Source organism: Orcinus orca, chromosome 1 (assembly GCF_937001465.1).
Source record: "Orcinus orca chromosome 1, mOrcOrc1.1, whole genome shotgun sequence".
Taxonomy (NCBI): Eukaryota; Metazoa; Chordata; class Mammalia; order Artiodactyla; family Delphinidae; genus Orcinus; species Orcinus orca.
The window spans coordinates 62,435,054-62,452,427 of record NC_064559.1 but is presented as its reverse complement, the minus strand read 5'-3'; the positions used below and the strand labels follow the sequence as shown (position 1 = coordinate 62,452,427).

General features: G+C 41.0%; 1 protein-coding gene across 1 annotated transcript in view; it reads right to left on the bottom strand.

Annotated features, from left to right (window-relative positions):
- Nucleotides 1–11,650, bottom strand: part of ADCY10 (adenylate cyclase 10) — a 118,407-nt gene extending 106,757 nt beyond the window's left edge. The window contains exon 1 of the mRNA XM_049716225.1: nt 11,524–11,650. The gene's annotated coding sequence lies outside the window, so the exon portion shown is untranslated. The remainder of the gene's footprint in view (nt 1–11,523) is intronic.
- Between the last annotated feature and the right edge of the window lie 5,724 nt (nt 11,651–17,374).

Genomic DNA, 17,374 nt, shown 5'->3' with positions numbered 1-17,374 from the left:
TTGAAGCATAACATATGCACAGAAAAATGCAAAATTCCTAACTGGTAGCTTGATGAATTATTATAAAGTGAACAAATCCATGTTCTCTACTCATATCAAGAAAGAACAGTACTTCCCCAGTGGCGGGTTGAGAGTCCGCCTGCCAATGCAGGGGACATGGGTTGGAGCCCTGGTCTGGGAGGATCCCATATGCTATGGAGCAACTGGGCCCATGCGCCACAGCTGCTGAGCTTGCACTCTGGAGCCCGTGGGCCACGACTGCTGCGGCCCGTGCGGCTGGAGCCTGTGCTCTGCAACGGTGGAGGCCACCGCGGTGAGAGGCCTGCACACCGTGGCGAAGAGTGACCCCAGCTTGCTGCAGCTGGAGAGAGCCTGCACACAGCAGCGAAGACCCAACACAGCCAAAATTCATTCATTCATTCAAAAAACAAATAAGGAACATGACCAGCACTACAGAAGCCTGTTTCATATTATCTCCCGCTCATTCCCCCCACGTCTCCCCAAAGATGACCTATCTCCTGATTTCTAGCACCATAGATCATTTTTACCTTATTTTTTAACTTTATATAAATGGAACCATATATACTTTCTTATTTTTTCTCAATTGTTTGTGATGTTTATCCATGTTGTTGTGTGTATACAGTACTCATTTATTTTCAGTGCTGTATGATATTGCTTGACTATACACAAATTATTTATCCCTTCTACTACTGACCTATGGGTTGTTTCGTTTTAGGCTATTAGAAATAATGCTGCTAAGAACATCCTTGTACATGTGTTTTCGTAAACACATGTATGCATTTCACTTCGGCATATACCTAGGAGTGGAACTGCTGGGTCAATTTACACCCCACAAGCAAGATGTGAGAAGTCAGAAGCTCCATAACCCAGCTAACATTTGCTATTGTCAGTCTTTTAAAATTTTGGTCATCTTGGTAGGTGAGTGGTGTTATCTGTGGTTTTGTTTCCCTGGTGGTACTAATGAAATTAAGCACCTTTTCATATGTTTATTGGCCATTTGGATGTAATGCAAATCTTATGGTAGTAAGCAGTGTTCATATCTGATTCGGAGTATTGGGTTTAGTTTTGCCCACTTTATTTGAAGTTCATGGACTATGGAATGTGAGGAATGATGGGAGAGATTGGAAACGTTGTCAGATGATGACATTTGGGTGAAAATGGCCATTGTCTTCCGGTATTTATTTATTATTTTTTTAATTTTTATTTTATATTTTTTACATCTTTATTGCAGTATAATTACTTTACAATGGTGTGTTAATTTCTGCTTTATAACAAAGTGAATCGGTTATACATATACATATGTTCCCATATCTCTACCCTCTTGCATCTCCCCGCCCCTCCCTATCCTACCGCTCCAGGTGGTCACAAAGCACCGAGCTGATCTCCCTGTGCTATGCAGCTGCTTCCCACTAGCTATCTACCTTACGTTTGGTAGTGTATATATGTCCATACCTCTCTCTCGCTTTGTCACGCTTACCCTTCCCCCTCCCCATATCCTCAAGTCCATTCTCTAGTAGGTCTGTGTCTTTATTCCTGTCTTACCCCTAGGTTCTTCATGACTTTTTTTTTTCCTTAAATTCCATATATATGTGTTAGCATACGGTATTTGCCTTTCTCTTTCTGACGTACTTCACTCTGCATGACAGACTCTAGGAATATCCAACTCACTACAAATAGCTCAATTTCATTTCTTTTTATGGCTGAGTAATATTCCATTGTATATATGTGCCACATCTTCTTTATCCATGCATCCGATGATGGACACTTAGGTTGTTTCCATCTCCTGGCTATTGTAAATAGAGCTGCAATGAACATTTTGGTACATGACTCTTTTTGAATTATGGTTTTCTCAAGGTATATGCCCAGTAGTGGGATTGCTGGGTCATATGGTAGTTCTATTTGTTGTTTATTAAGGAACCTCCATAGTGTTCTCCACAGTAGCTGTATCAATTTACATTCCCACCAACAGTGCAAGAGGGTTCCCTTTTCTTCACACCCTCTCCAGCATTTATTGTTTCTAGATTTTTTTTTTTTTTTTTTTTTGCGTTACGCGGGCCTCTCACTGTTGTGGCCTCTCCCATTGCGGAGCACAGGCTCCGGACACGCAGGCTCAGCGGCCATGGCTCACGGACCCAACCGCTCCGCGGCATGTGGGATCCTCCCGGGCCGGGGCACGAACCCGCGTCCCCTGCATTGGCAGGTGGACTCTCAACCACTGCGCCACCAGGGAAGCCCCTAGATTTTTTGATGATGGCCATTCTGACTGGTGTGAGATGATATCTCATTGTAGTTTTGATTTGCATTTCTCTAATGATTAATGAAGTTGAGCATTCTTTTTTTTTTTTTTTTTTTTTTTTGCGGTACACGGGCCTCTCACTATTGGGGCCTCTCCCGTCACGGAGCGCAGGCTCCGGAAGCGCAGGCTCAGCGGCCATGGCTCACGGGCCCAGCTGCTCCGCGGCATGTGGGACCTTCCCGGATCGGGGCACGAACCCGTGTCCCCTGCATCGGCAGGCAGACTCTCAACCACTGCGCCACCAGGGAAGCCCGTTGAGCATTCTTTCATGTGTTTGTTGGCAGTCTGTATATCTTCTTTGGAGAAATGTCTATTTAGGTCTTCTGCCCATTTTTGGATTGGGTTGTTTGCTTTTTGTTATTGAGCTGCATGAGCTGCTTATAAATTTTGGAGATTAATCCTTTGTCAGTTACTTCACTTGAAAATATTTTCTCCCATCCTGAGGGGTGTCTTTTGGTCTTGTTTATGGTTTCCTTTGCCGTGCAAAAGCTTTGAAGTTTCATAAGGTCTCATTTGTTTACTTTTGTTTTTATTTCCATTTCTCTAGGAAGTGGGTCAAAAAAGATCTTGCTGTGATTTATGTCATAGAGTGTTCTGCCTATGTTTTCCTCTAAGAGTTTGATAGTTTCTGGCCTTACATTTAGGTCTTTAATCCATTTTGAGCTTATTTTTGTGTATGGTGCTAGGGAGTGATCTAATCTCATACTTTTACATGTACCTGTCCAGTTTTCCCAGCACCACTTATTGAAGAGGCTGTCCTTTCTCCACTGTACATTCCTGCCTCCTTTATCAAAGATAAGGTGACCATATGTGTGTGGGTTTATCTCTGGGCTTTCTATCCTGTTCCATTGATCTATCTTTCTGTTTTTGTGCCAGTACCATATTGTCTTGATTACTGTAGCTTTGTAGTACAGTGTGAAGTCAGGGAGCCAAATTCCTCCAGCTCTGTTTTTCGTTCCCAAGATTGCTTTGGCTATTTGGGGTCTTTTGTGTTTCCATATAAATTGTGAATTTTTTTGTTCTAGTTCTGTGAAAAATACCAGTGGTAGTTTGATAGGGATTGCATTGAAGCTGTAGATTGCTTTGGGTAGTAGAGTCATTTCCACAATGTTGATTCTTCCAATCCAAGAACATGGTATATATCTCCATCTATTTGTATCATCTTTAATTTCTTTCATCAGTGTCTTATAATTTTCTGCATACAGGTCTTTTGTCTCTTTAGGTAGGTTTATTCCTAGATATTTTATTCTTTTTGTTGCAGTGGTAAATGGGAGTGTTTTCTTGATTTCACTTTCAGATTTTTCAGCATTAGTGTATAGGAATGCCAGAGATTTCTGTGCATTAATTTTGAATCCTGCTACTTTACCAAATTCATTGATTCACGCTAGTAGTTTTCTGGTAGCATGTTTAGGATTCTCTATGTATAGTATCATGTCATCTGCAAAGAGTGACAGCTTTACTTCTTCTTTTCCGATTTGGATTGCTTTTATTTCCTTTCCTTCTCTGTATGCTGTGGCTAAAACTTCCAAAACTATGTTGACATAAGAGTGGTGAGAGTGGGCAACCTTGTCTTGTTCTTGATTTAAGTGGAAATGCTTTCAGTTTTTCACCATTGAGGACAATGTTGGCTGTGGGTTTGTCATATATGGCCTTTATTATGTTGAGGAAAATTCCCTCTATGCCTACTTTCTGCAGGGTTTTTATCATAAATGGGTGTTGAATTTTGTCGAAAGCTTTCTCTGCATCTATTGAGATGATCATATGGTTTTTCTCCTTCAATTTGTTAATAAGGTTTATCACATTGATTGTTTTGCGTATATTGAAGACTCCTTGCATTTTTGGAATAAACCCCACCTGATCATGGTGTATGATCCTTTTAGTGTGCTGTTGGATTCTGTTTGCTAGTATTTTGTTGAGGATTTTTGCATCTATGTTCATCAGTGATATTGGCCTGTAGTTTTCTTTCTTTGTTACATCCCTGTCTGGTTTTGGTATCAGGGTGATGGTGGCCTCGTAGAATGAGTTTGGGAGTGTTCCTCCCTCTGTTATATTTTGGAAGTGTTTGAGAAGGACAGGTGTTAGCTCTTCTCTAAGTGTTTGATAGAATTCGCCTGTGAAGCCATCTGGTCCTGGGCTTTTGTTTGTTGGAGGATTTTTAATCACAGTTTCAATTTCAGTGCTTGTGATTCATCTGTTCATATTTTCTATTTCTTCCTGATTCAGTCTTGGCAGGTTGTGCATTTCTAAGAATTTGTCCATTTCTTCCAGGTTGTCCATTTTATTGGCATAAAATTGCTTGTAGTAATCTCTCATGATCTTTTGTATTTCTGCAGTGTCAGTTGTTACTTTTCCTGTTTCATTTCTAGTTCTATTGACTTGAGTCTTCTCCCTTTTTTTCTTGATGAGTCTGGCTAATGGTCTATCCATTTTTTTTAATCTTCTCAAAGAATCAGCTTTTAGTTTTATTGATCTTTGCTATCGTTTCCTTCATTTCTTTTTCATTTATTTCTGATCTGATTTTTATGATTTCTTTCCTTCTGCTAACTTTGGGGGTTTTTTTGTTCTTCTTTCTCTAATTGCTTTAGGTGCAAGGTTAGGTTGTTTATTCGAGATGTTTCCTGTTTCTTAAGGTAAGATTGTATTGCTATAAACTTCCCTCTTAGAACTGCTTTTGCTGCATCCCATAGATCTTGGGTCGTCGTGTCTCCATTGTCATTTGTTTCTAGGTATTTTTTAATTTCCTCTTGATTTCCTCAGTCATCACTTCGTTATTAAGTAGTGTATTCTTTAGCCTCCATGTGTTTGTATTTTTTACAAATCTTTTCCTGTAATTGATATCTAGTATCATAGCATTGTGGTCGGAAAAGACACTTGAAAATTTTCAATTTTCTTAAATTTACCAAGGCTTGATTTGTGACCCAAGATATGATCTATCCTGGAGAATGTTCCATGGGCACTTGAGAAAAATGTGTTTTCTGTTGTTTTTGGATGGAATGTCCTATAAATATCAATTAACTCCATCTTGTTTAATGTATCATTTAAAGCTTGTGTTTCCTTATTTATTTTCATTTTGGATGATCTGTCCATTGGTGAAAGTGGGGTGTTAAAGTCCCTTACTATGAATGTGTTACTGTCGATTTCCCCTTTTATGGCTGTTAGTATTTGCCTTATGTATTGAGGTGCTCCTATGTTGGGTGCATATTTACAATTGTTATATCTTCTTCTGGGATCGATCCCTTGATCATTATGTAGTGTCCTTCTTTCTCTCTTCTAGTAGTCTTTATTTTAAAGTCCATTTTGTCTGATATGATAATTGCTACTCCAGCTTTCTTTTGGTTTCCATTTGCATGAAATACCTTTTTCCATCCCCTTACTTTCGGTCTGTATGTGTCTCTAGGTCTGAAGTGGGTCTCTTGTAGACAGCAAATATATGGGTCTTGTTTTTGTATCCATTCAGCCAATCTGTGTCTTTTGGTGGGAGCATTTAGTCCATTTACATTTAAGGTAATTATCGATATGTATGTTCCTATTCCCATTTTCTTAATTGTTTTGGGTTCGTTATTGTAGGTCTTTCCTCCTCTTGTGCTTCTTGCCTAGAGAGGTTCCTTTAGCAGTTGTTGTAAAGCTGGTTTGGTGGTGCTGAACTCTCTCAGCTTTTGCTTGTCTGTAAAGGTTTTAATTTCTCCATCAAATCTGAATAAGATCCTTGCTGGGTAGAGTAATCTTGGTTGCAGGTTTTTCTCCTTCATCACTTTAAATATGTCCTGCCAGTCCCTTCTGGCTTGCAGAGTTTCTGCTGAAAGATCAGCTGTTAACCTTATGGGGATTCCCTTGTGTGTTATTTTTCCCTTGCTGCTTTTAATATGTTTTCTGTGTATTTAATTTTTGATACATTGATTAATATGTGTCTTGGCGTATTTCTCCTTGGATTTATCATGTACGGGACTCTCTGTGCTTCCTCGATTTGATTAACTATTTCCTTTCCCATATTAGGGGAGTTTTCAACTATAATTTCTTCAAATATCTTCTCAGTCCCTTTCTTTTTCTCTTCTTCTTCTGGAACCCCTATAATTCAAATGTTGGTGTGTTTAATGTTGTCCCAGAGGTCTCTGAGACTGTCCTCAGTTCTTTTCATTCTTTTTTCTTTATTCTGCTCTGCAGTAGTTATTTCCACTATTTTACCTTCCAGGTCACTTATCCGTTCTTTTGCCTCAGTTATTCTGCTATTGATCCCATCTAGAGTATTTTTAATTTTATTTATTGTGTTGTTCATCATTGTTTGTTTCATCTTTAGTTCTTCTAGGTCCTTATTAAATGTTTCTTGCATTTTGTCCATTCTACTTCCAAGATTTTGGATCATCTTTACTATCATGATTCTGAGTTCTTTTTCAGGTAGACTGCCTATTTCCTCTTCATTTGTCAGGTCTGGTGGGTTTTTATCTTGCTCCTTCATCTGCTGTGTGTTTTTCTGTCTTCTCATTTTGCTTATCTTACTGTGTTTGGCGTCTCCTTTTTGCAGGCTGCAGGCTCGTAGTTCCCGTTGTTTTTGGTGTCTGTCCCCAGTGGCTAAGGTTGGTTCAGTGGGTTGTGTAGGCTTCCTGGTGGAGGGGACTAGTGCCTGTGTTCTGGTGGATGAGGCTGGATCTTGTCTTTCTGGTGGGCAGGTCCACATCTGTTGGTGTGTTTTGGGGTGTCTGTGGACTTATTATGATTTTAGGCAGCCTCTCTGCTAATGGGTGGGGTTGTGTTCCTGTCTTGCTAGTTGTTTGGCATAGGATGTCCAGCACTGTAGCTTGCAGGTCGTTGAGTAAAGCTGGGTGCTGGTGTTGAGATGGAGACCTCTGGGAGATTTTCACCGTTTGATATTATGTGGAGCTGGGAGTTCTCTTGTGGACCAGTGTCCTGACGTTGGCTCTCACACCTCAGAGGCACAGCAGTGACTCCTGGCTGCAGCACCAAGAGCCTTTCATCCACACGGCTCAGAATAAAAGGGAGAAAAAGTAGAAAGAAAGAATTAGTAGAAGTAGAAAGAAAGAAAGAAGGGAGGGAGGGAGGGAGGAAGGAAAAAAAGAAAGAAGATAAAGTAAAATAAAATAAAGTAAGATAAAATATAATAAAGTTATTAAAATAAAAAATAATTATTAAGAAAAAATTTTTTTAGCAAAACGTACGGATAGAACCCTAGGCCAAATGGTGGAAGCAAAGCCATACAGCATAAATCTTGCTCTCAAAGTACACCTCCTCAGTTTGGGATGATTCGTTGTCTATTCATGTATTCCACAGACATCAAACTGATTGTGGAGCTTTAATCCGCTGCTTCTGAGGCTGCTGGGAGAGATTTCCCTTTCTCTTCTTTGTTCTAACAGCTCCCAGGGGCTCAGCTTTGGATTTGGCCCCGCCTCTGCGTGTAGATCGCCGGAGGGCGTCTGTTCTTCTCTCAGACAGGACGGGGTTAAAGGAGCTGCTGATGCGGGGGCTCTGGCTCACTCAGGCGCGGGGGGGGGGGGGGTGGTGCGGGGAGCGGGGCATGGTGGGCGGGGCGAGCCTGCGGCGGCAGAGGCCTGCCTGACGTTGCACCAGCCTGAGGCGCACCGTGCGTTCTCCCGGGGGAGTTGTCCCTGGATCCCAGGACCCTGGCAGTGGCGGGCTGGACAGGCTCCCCGGAAGGGGGGTGTGGATAGTGACCTGTGCTCGCACACAGGCTTCTCTTGGTGGTGGCAGCAGCAGCCTTAGCGTCTCATGCCCGTCTCTGGGGTCCGCGCTTTTAGCCGCGGCTCGCGCCCGTCTCTGGAGCTCCTTTAAGCAGTGCTCTTAATCCCCTCTCCTCGCACACCAGGAAATAAAGAGGGAAGAAAAAGTCTCTTGCCTCTTCGGCAGCTCCAGACTTTTCCCCGGACTCCCTCCTGGCTAGCCTTGGCGCACTAACCCCCTGCAGGCTGTGTTCACGCCGCCAACCCCCGTCCTCTCCTGGCGCTCCGACCGAAGCCCGAGCCTCAACTCCCAGCCCCGCCCGCCCCGGCGGGTGAGCAGACAAGCTTCTCGGGCTGGTGAGTGCCGGTCGGCACCGATCCTCTGTGAGGGAATCTCTGCGCGGGAATCCCTCCGCCTTGCCCCCCACACCCCTGTTGCTGTGCTCTCCTCCGCGGCCCCGAAGCTTTCCCCCTCCGCCACCCCCAGTCTCCGCCCGTGAAGGGGCTTCCTAGTGTGTGGAAACGTTTCTTCCCTCACAGCTCCCTCCCACTGGTGCAGGTCCCGTTCCTATCCTTTTGTCTCTGTTCATTCTTTTTTCTTTTGCCCTACCCAGGTACGTGGCGGGTGTCTTGCCTTTTGGGAGGTCTGAGGTCTTCCGCCAGCGTTCAGTAGGTGTTCTGTCGGAGTTGTTCCACGTGTAGATGTATTTCTGGTGTATCTGTGGGGAGGAAGGTGATCTCCGCGTCTTACTCTTCCGCCATCTTCCCGGAAGCTTTCCTGTCTTCCGGTATTTAAACTGAACTGTGAAAGTTGTGGAGTAACCAGGGGATACATGTGCAAAGTCTAATGCAGACCCCTGAATTTAACAGAAGAATTCCCCTACTTTCTCCCTCAGGTAGGGATTGGATTTGGCTAAGCAAGAATAAACTTCATGGGAGGGCTGAAGAGGGAAAGGAAAGCTGGCATTCTTTTTCCTCAGTGGAGGGAGCTGCTCTATCAAAGAATAGGTAACCTTAAATAGTATACGTTCTGTAGGAATGGATGCTCCGAACAGGCTTCCACAGATGGGCTGAACGGCCATGAACAGTTAGGACTGAGCAGAACTGAGCAGGGTGTAGCTCTATTCCTCCCTCTCCTGCCCCTCTTTGTTGACTATCTCAACTTTGCTCTGTTTTGCTATCACTTGAAAGAGTGTCAGATTTAGCAAATAACAATATAGGACGTCCAGTTAAATTTGAATTTTAAATAAACAGTAATTTTTTAATAAAAATATATTTCAAATATTACATTTTATTTAGCAGCTCTACTACCAGCCCCTTCAATGTTGGCAATACCACATACTCTTCACATGCACAGTACGGAATGTTTTGCTTTAGTCTTAAAACTCACACTAAAACGGGTTAGATTGATTGATTGATTGATTGATTGATTCAAAAGGATCAAGTGGTATCAATGGCTGGCAATGCCTGGGAGGCAAATTTAAACAGTGTAAGGATGAACATTGGACCTGGGTAGTCTTAGGAAATATTGGATTTCCTTGTGAGAGACTGCATGTCCATCTGCCTTCAAGGTTGTAGAGGTGATTCTCCTCTTTAGTGGAAAGATGAATTAGATGATTGCTAAGATTCCATTTTTATTGAAGTATACTTGATTTACAATGTTTCAGGTGATTAAATGAGGTGATTTGAAGATTTAGACAGATTTTTCTAAGTTTACGATTAGTAGGTAAGGAAAGTAGATGCATTTGGAGATTAAGATGACAAATAAAGAAGGGAAACTAGAATAACAAAATTATTTGTTCATGGGCTGAAGAGGCAAAGACATCTAAGATGAACACCTGAGCTTTTCTCATGAACATCCATAAGAACACAATTGGAATTTTCTCTTTTAGAAGACTTAGTTTTCTGCTTTAAGTTCTGCAACATCAGAAAATGATTAGTGATATGGCACATACCACATTGTAATAATAATTTATTAAGAACTTTTTTAAAATAATCTTTTTTAAATTAATTAATTATTTATTTTTGGCTGCGTTGGGTCTTTGTTGCTGCGCACGGGCTTTTTCTAGTTGTGGCGAGCAGGGGCTACTCTTTGTTGCGGTGCATGTGCTTCTCATTGTGGTGGTTTCTCTTGTTGCGGAGCATGGGTTCTACGCGCACGGGCTTCAGTAATTGTGACACTCAGGCTCAGTAGTTGTGGCGCACAGGCTTAGTTGGTCTGTGGTATGTGGGATCTTCCTGGACCAGGGCTTGAACCCATGTCCCCTGCTTTGGCAAGTGGATTCTTAACCACTGCACCACCAGGGAAGCCCTATTAAGACCTTTTTAATGTAGAGCATTTTACAGAGGTTGCCTCATTTAATCCTCAAAACAGCACTGTGAAGTAGGCCTCATCCCCATTTTATAGATACAGAAAATGAAGCTCAGATGAATTTGCCTTAGGTCACATAGCTGGAAAGCAAGCCCAGGTCTGTGGAATTTCAAAGTCCATATTCTTTCTACTATACCACGGTATACCCCATTTGTATATGTTTTATGACACTTTGGGGATGTTTATGACCTAGAGAAAATATGTATTTAATTTTAGAGCACTTTCAAAGCATGTTGATGGTACCCTCATCAAATATTTGGCCAATTCAATCACAATCAAGAATACAGCTTGAACAGAGAGTGGACACTCAGAAAGCATGAAAGCATCTAGGAATGAGGGTACCTGACAGAGTGAAAGAGCAAGACCCCAAAGATATACCAACACAGATTTTCCTGAATGGAGAGAGTGTGTCCAGTTTTATTCTGCTTAAAGAGAACTCAGCAGTACCCCCAAAGGCAAATGAAACTAAAGATCAATCAATTATATCCATTATTGTTTCTCTAAATATCTTTTCTAGAAACTTCTAATAGATTTGTTTTCATCCCATTTTTCATCAATACGTAAAGTCAGGTTTTACAAGAATCCAAAGGAGATACTCTCAACATAAAGGGATAATGTTATCTGTCACGAAAGCTTGCCAGACCACTCTAGCCAAGGCAATTTTTCCTCTGAGCTATTAGGGCACTTAGTGTTTGTAAACTTAAGTGCTTTATTATCTATTTAAAAATCTTTGATTATCTATTAATCTGTTTATGGCTTCTCTGAATTGAAGCTTTTCTGTGTTAGAGATCATGTTCTACATATATGTTCGTTTCCTCCATAGTATCTTTCTAGAGCCCCTTCACATGGTAGGCATTTGCTATTTGATGACTGATAAGAAGGATATTATGTGAGAAGATAGGTAAGTAGACAGGAAGCTAAAAAAATAGAGCATCTAGGGTAAATAGGATGAGGTAACATTGAAACCTTCAAGCTTCTAACCTCACTTAAATGACTGACACAGATATATACAAGGGGGACCTCTATTCCTAGCCCAAGGCCTTCCCACTTTCCTTAAGCTCCCAAACCTGTCTTCTTCCCCAAGGGTTGCCCTCATCTTTAGCTCTGCAACCATTCTTTCTACTCAGACTCCTACTGCCACATACCTCTTCTTTCTTCAAGGCTGAGGAAAAGTCGGAGCTTACATTAGGGCCTAGATCTTTCAGGAGTGCAGAAAACAGGAAAGGGGCCTGGATGACATTATTCAGAAGACAGCAGAAGTGCCATGTCTGTCTATAGCTGACACATAAAATGACAGTTGTGTCTAAAAACCGTTTTCCTGGCCACAACCTCATCAGAAGCTCATTGTTTCATGGGCACTGACTATGCTTCTGATTGGCTGGCACTGCCCTCCCCTCCCCCACCAGCCCCAGTGGCCTATTGCTCACGCAAGGACTGTTTCAGGTTCTCTAGACTGGATATATGGGGCAGGGGTCAGGGAGACTGATAAGACGCCAGAGTAGTTTTCACAACTCTTTCTCTATGTGGCGGGTGGTTGAAATTAGGCAATAGTTGGTAGGTGATTATCGTAAAGACAAGTATCTCCTGAGTAAACACCCAATTTTGGTCAATAATGACTGTGACTTTTACCAGGACTATGAAATTTAGGTTACAATACTTCTCTTCAGAGATTTTTGTGAGGTAAAATTTTGACGTGTCCTTTCTGACTGGTCAAGCCCATACATCCACTCAAATTCACCCCACAGATAACAGCAATACAATGTGGCACTGGATTTGAGTTTCTTCATCCTATGGACACTGGCAAAATGTGTTTTAAGAGGGCGGCATACTTTCTTTTCTTTTTTTTTTTTTTTTCCGGTACGCGGGCCTCTCTCTGCCGTGGCCTCTCCCGTTGCGGAGCACAGGCTCCGGACGCGCAGGCTCAGCCGCCATGGCTCACGGGCCCAGCCGCTACGCGGCATGTGGGATCTTCACAGACCGGGGCACGAGCCCGCGTCCCCTGCATCGGCAGGCGGACCCTTAACAATTGCGCCACCAGGGAAGCCCAGGGCGGCATATTTTCTAACAGCTTAAATCAATTTTGATTTTCTAGCTGTTCTTATGTATATCACAATGACAATTAATATTTAGTGACATATTTGTAAAACCCGAATTTTAAAAAGTTGAGCTGAAAAACAAGCAAACATTTTCAAACAAAGCCCAGCCCTATAATTAAGTTTACTGTGTATTTCAGAATGTTGAAAAACACAGTTTTCTTAAGGGAGGAGAAAAAGAAGCTCATTTAATTATGTTTGCTGAGTAAATTTTCTGGCATTGTGGAAACCGATCTTAACATAGTTATATTCATACCTCATATAATTAAACAGACTCCTTAGGGAGAAAGCCAGTCTTAATAAATACAAGTACTTTCTATCTCTGTTTCCTTATATAAACAAGCTCCAGTAAAACTGTTCTGTTTTACAGAGAGGAATCTAGGCTTTGAGGTCAATCCTTGTTTCGATTCAACCTTTCACCATCATTATAACAACTTAAAAAAACAATCTGTTTACCATGGAGAAACAACAGTATTGATGTACTTTGGATCAATGTTGTTTTTTGAAATGAATGCCAAACCATAAAACAGATTAGGTTAAGAATTTATCTCTTACTGAGCCTCTCTACCTCACCTCTGGCCCACCACCCCCAAACAGCTTGTTTTCTGCTTTAACCTGTGTAAGCCTCAAGAATTCCAACAGTTAGGGCCTCAGAAGGTGTGCAAATAAGTTAACACATTATATCCTTTGGGCAGCTAAATTAAAACTCCTTTGTTTAAGAAAGTGCTTTTTGGGTCTGTCTTCAATTAATAAGCTTCCCGAGGAGATTGGTTCAAGATGGCGGAGTAGAAGGACATGCACTCACTCCCTCTTGCGAGAGCAATGGAATCATAACTAACTGCTGAAAAAACATCGACAGAAAGACACTGGAACTCACCAAAAAGGATACCCCACATCCAAAGACAAAGGAGAAGCTGCAATGAGACAGTAGGAGGGTGCAATCACAATAAAGTCAAACAAGACAAGGATATCCACTCTTTTTTTTTTTTTTTTAAAGGAGACTTTATTTTTCTTAAAGAACTTTATTATTTAAAGTTCTTACTACTTTTAATGGAGGTCAGCATTCTTTTTTTTTTTTTTATTGCGGTACGCGGGCCTCTCGCTGTTGTGGCCTCTCCCGTTGCAGAGCACGGGCTCCGGATGCGCAGGCTCAGTGGCCATGGCTAACGGGCCCAGCCGCTCCACGGCATGTGGGATCTTCCCGGAGCGGGGCACGAACCCGTGTCCCCTGCATTGGCAGGCGGACTCTCAACCACTGTGCCACCACGGAAGCCCGGATATCCACTCTTGCCACTATTATTCAACATAGTTTTGGAAGCCCTAGCCATGGCAATCAGAGAAGAAAAGTAAAAGGAATACAAATTGGAAAAGAAGTAAAACTGTCACTGTTTGCAGATGACATGTTACTATACATAGATAATCCTAAAGATGACACCAGAAAACTACTAGAGCTAATCAATGAATTTGGCAAAGTTGCAGGATACAAAATTAATGCACAGAAATCTCTGGCATTCCTATACACCAACAACGAAAGATCAGAAAGAGAAATTAAGGAAACAATCCCATTCACCACTGCAACAAAAAGAATAAAATACCTAGGAATAAACCTACCTATGGAGGTAAAAAAACCCCGTACTCAGAAAACTATAAGACATTGATGAAAGAAATCAAAGATGACACAAACAGATGGAGAGATATACCATGTTCTTGGATTGGAAGAATCAATATTGTGAAAATGACTATATTCCCCAAAGCAATCTACAGATTCAATGCAATCCCTATCAAATTACCAATGGCATTTTTTACGGAACTAGAACAAAAAAAATCTTAAAATTTGTATGGAGACACAAAAGACCCCGAATAGCCAAAGCAATCTTGAGGTAAAAAAATGGAGCGGGAGGAGTCAGACTCCCTCACCTCATACTATGCTACAAAGCTACAGTAATCAAGATAATATGTTACTGGCACAAAAACAGAAATATAGATCAATGGAACAGGATAGAAAGCCCAGCGATAAACCCACATACCTATGGTCAACTAATCTATGACAAAGGAGGCAAGGATATACAATGGAGAAAAGACAGTCTCTTCAATAAGTGGTGCTGGGAAAACTGGACAGCTATATGGAAAATAATGAAATTAGAACACTACCTCACACCATACACAAAAATAAATTCCAAATCAATTAAAGACCTAAATGTAAGACTGGACACTATAAAGCTCTTAGAGGAAAATATAGGAAGAACACTCTTTGACATAAATCACAGAAAGATCCACCTCCTAGAGTAATGGAAATAAAAACAAAAATAAACAAATGGGACCTAATGAAACTTCAAAGCTTTTGCACAGCAAAGGAAACCATAAACAAGATGAAAAGACAACCCTCCGAATGGAGAAAATATTTGCAAACAAATCAATGGACAAAGGATTAACCTCCAAAATATATAAACAGCTCATGCAGCTCAACATTTAAAAAAACAAACAACCCAATCAAAAAATGGGCAGAAGACCTAAATAGACATTTCTCCAAAGGAGACATACAGATGGCCAAGAGGCACATGAAAAGCTGCTCAACATCACTAATTATTAGAGAAATGCAAATCAAAACTACAATGAGGTATCACCTCACACCAGTTAGAATGGGCATCATCAGAAAATCTACAAGCAACAAATGCTCGAGAAAGTGTGGAGAAACGGGAACCCTCTTGCACTGTTGGTGGGAATGTAAATTGATACAGCCACTAATTGATACAGTATGGAGGTTCCTTAAAAAACTAAAAATAGAATTACCATGTGACCCAGCAATCCCACTACTGAGCATATACCCAGAGAAAACCATAATTCAAAAAGACACATGCACCCCAATGGCCATTGCAGCACTATTTACACTAACCAGTCATGAAGCAACCTAAATGCCCACTGACAGATAAATGGATAAAGAAGATGTGGTACATATATACAATGGAATACTACTCAGCCATAAAAAGGAACGAAATTGGGTCATTTGTAGAGACATGGATGGACCTAGAGACTGTCATACAGAGTGAAATAAGTCAGAAAGAGAAAAACAAATATCATATATTAATGCATACATGTGGAACCTAGAAAAATGGTACAGATGAACTGGTTTGCAAGGCAGAAATGGAGACACAGATATAGAGGACAAATGTATGGACAGCAAGGGGGGAAAGCGGGGGGGAGGGATGAATTGGGAGATTGGGATTGACACATATGCACTAATATGTATAAAATAGATAACTAATAAGAACCTGCTGTATAAAGAAAAATAAAATTAAAAAAAAAAAACTTCCCATTTTCTGACATTTTCTACGTTTTATTTAACACCTGTCACGCACCAGGCACTGTGTTAAAACATTACCTCGATTATCTTGACGACAATCCTATGAAGTAAGTACTATTATTTTCCCCATTTTACTCTTGAAAATACTAAAGCTCAGAAACAAACATTAACAAGGTCTCACAGTTAATATGTGGCAGAGTTGGGTTGAAACACAGGCCTATCAGACCTGGCCTTGAGAAAATGTACCTATTGAGGCGATCAATAAGGATTTGTTAGAAAATTTTGATATAGAGTTAAACTCAACTAGACTGAGTGATTTTTACCACTGTGAAAGCTTCTTTTATGAAGTTTAGTAGCTATATTGATAGTAAGGACTTCTGGTATACAGTTGCTTCTTTCTAAGTTTTTGAGAGTAGTTATGAAACTGATCACTGACAGCGAGAGTTTTCGATTGGATACATATTAGAATCTTTAATTTTTAAGATTTAATAGTGGGATGGATGAAAGTTTTTGGGCAGAAAGGAAGCATGAGACAGTCTGTCGATGTAGCTTCTGGGAATCAAAAGGATTGTCTGTGATTGCATCTAAATGCTACAATTAATTTGACTGACAAGTGGGGCTTAGGAGAACCCATATAGGAAAGAGCAGGTTTTAATGAAAAGGAAGTGAAACACCAATTCAACACACATATTTTCATAAACTTTTTTGTATCTGTGCCATATTTCAGAGTATATGTTTTCCTTAAATGCTTAACCCTAGAAAATACGTACACATGTGTGCATTCACATGCCAAACAAATATAAGTGTGGCTTGAATAGAGAAAGCAGTAATACTTTGACGCTTGAGGACCTCTTCACTTTTGCCTGTGTCAAATTTTCTAATCCTTCCTCTTCAAAGATGGACAGTGCTTTAATCAACTATACTCCAATATAAAATAAAAAGTTTAAAAAAAACCCCCAAAACTAGACCATGGCAGAAGTGATGGGATATAACTTATGAGATTAGGTTATAAAAAGACTGCAGCTTCTGTCTTAGGAACTCTCTCTCATCCTCTCTCCCTCTCGCGTATTTTCACTCTGGGGAAAGCAGCCCTTTTGGTGAAGAACTGATGTCTCTGGCCAAGAGCCAGAGAGGATGTGAGAATGGGCAATATCCATGTGAGAGAGCTCGGAGGCAGATCTCCCCAGAGGTGAGCCTGAGGTGACTGCAGCCTTGGCTGGCCACGTGACTGCATCCTGTGATACCCTGAGCCACAGGCACAAGCCAGAGGCATTCATATGAGCTGCTCCAGGATTCTTGACCCACAGAAACTATGAGATAATAAACATTTGTGGTTTTCAGTTAAAATCACTATAATTTTATTGGTTAAAAAAACAAAGATGGACAATGCTGAAGGGTTAAAAGATAAAGTGCAAGGTTTTCAATTGCTAATTGCCAAATTTTGATTATAGTATATTATTACTCAAAAAGTTCTTTTTGTCACTTGCTTCTTCAAATTTAGAAATAACTGGCTTTGCTGATTTCTCTGACTACAGTTCTAACCAGGATTGGTTTTACTAGGATTTTCAGAAGAAAGGTCAGTACCCCAAATGGGAATTCAAA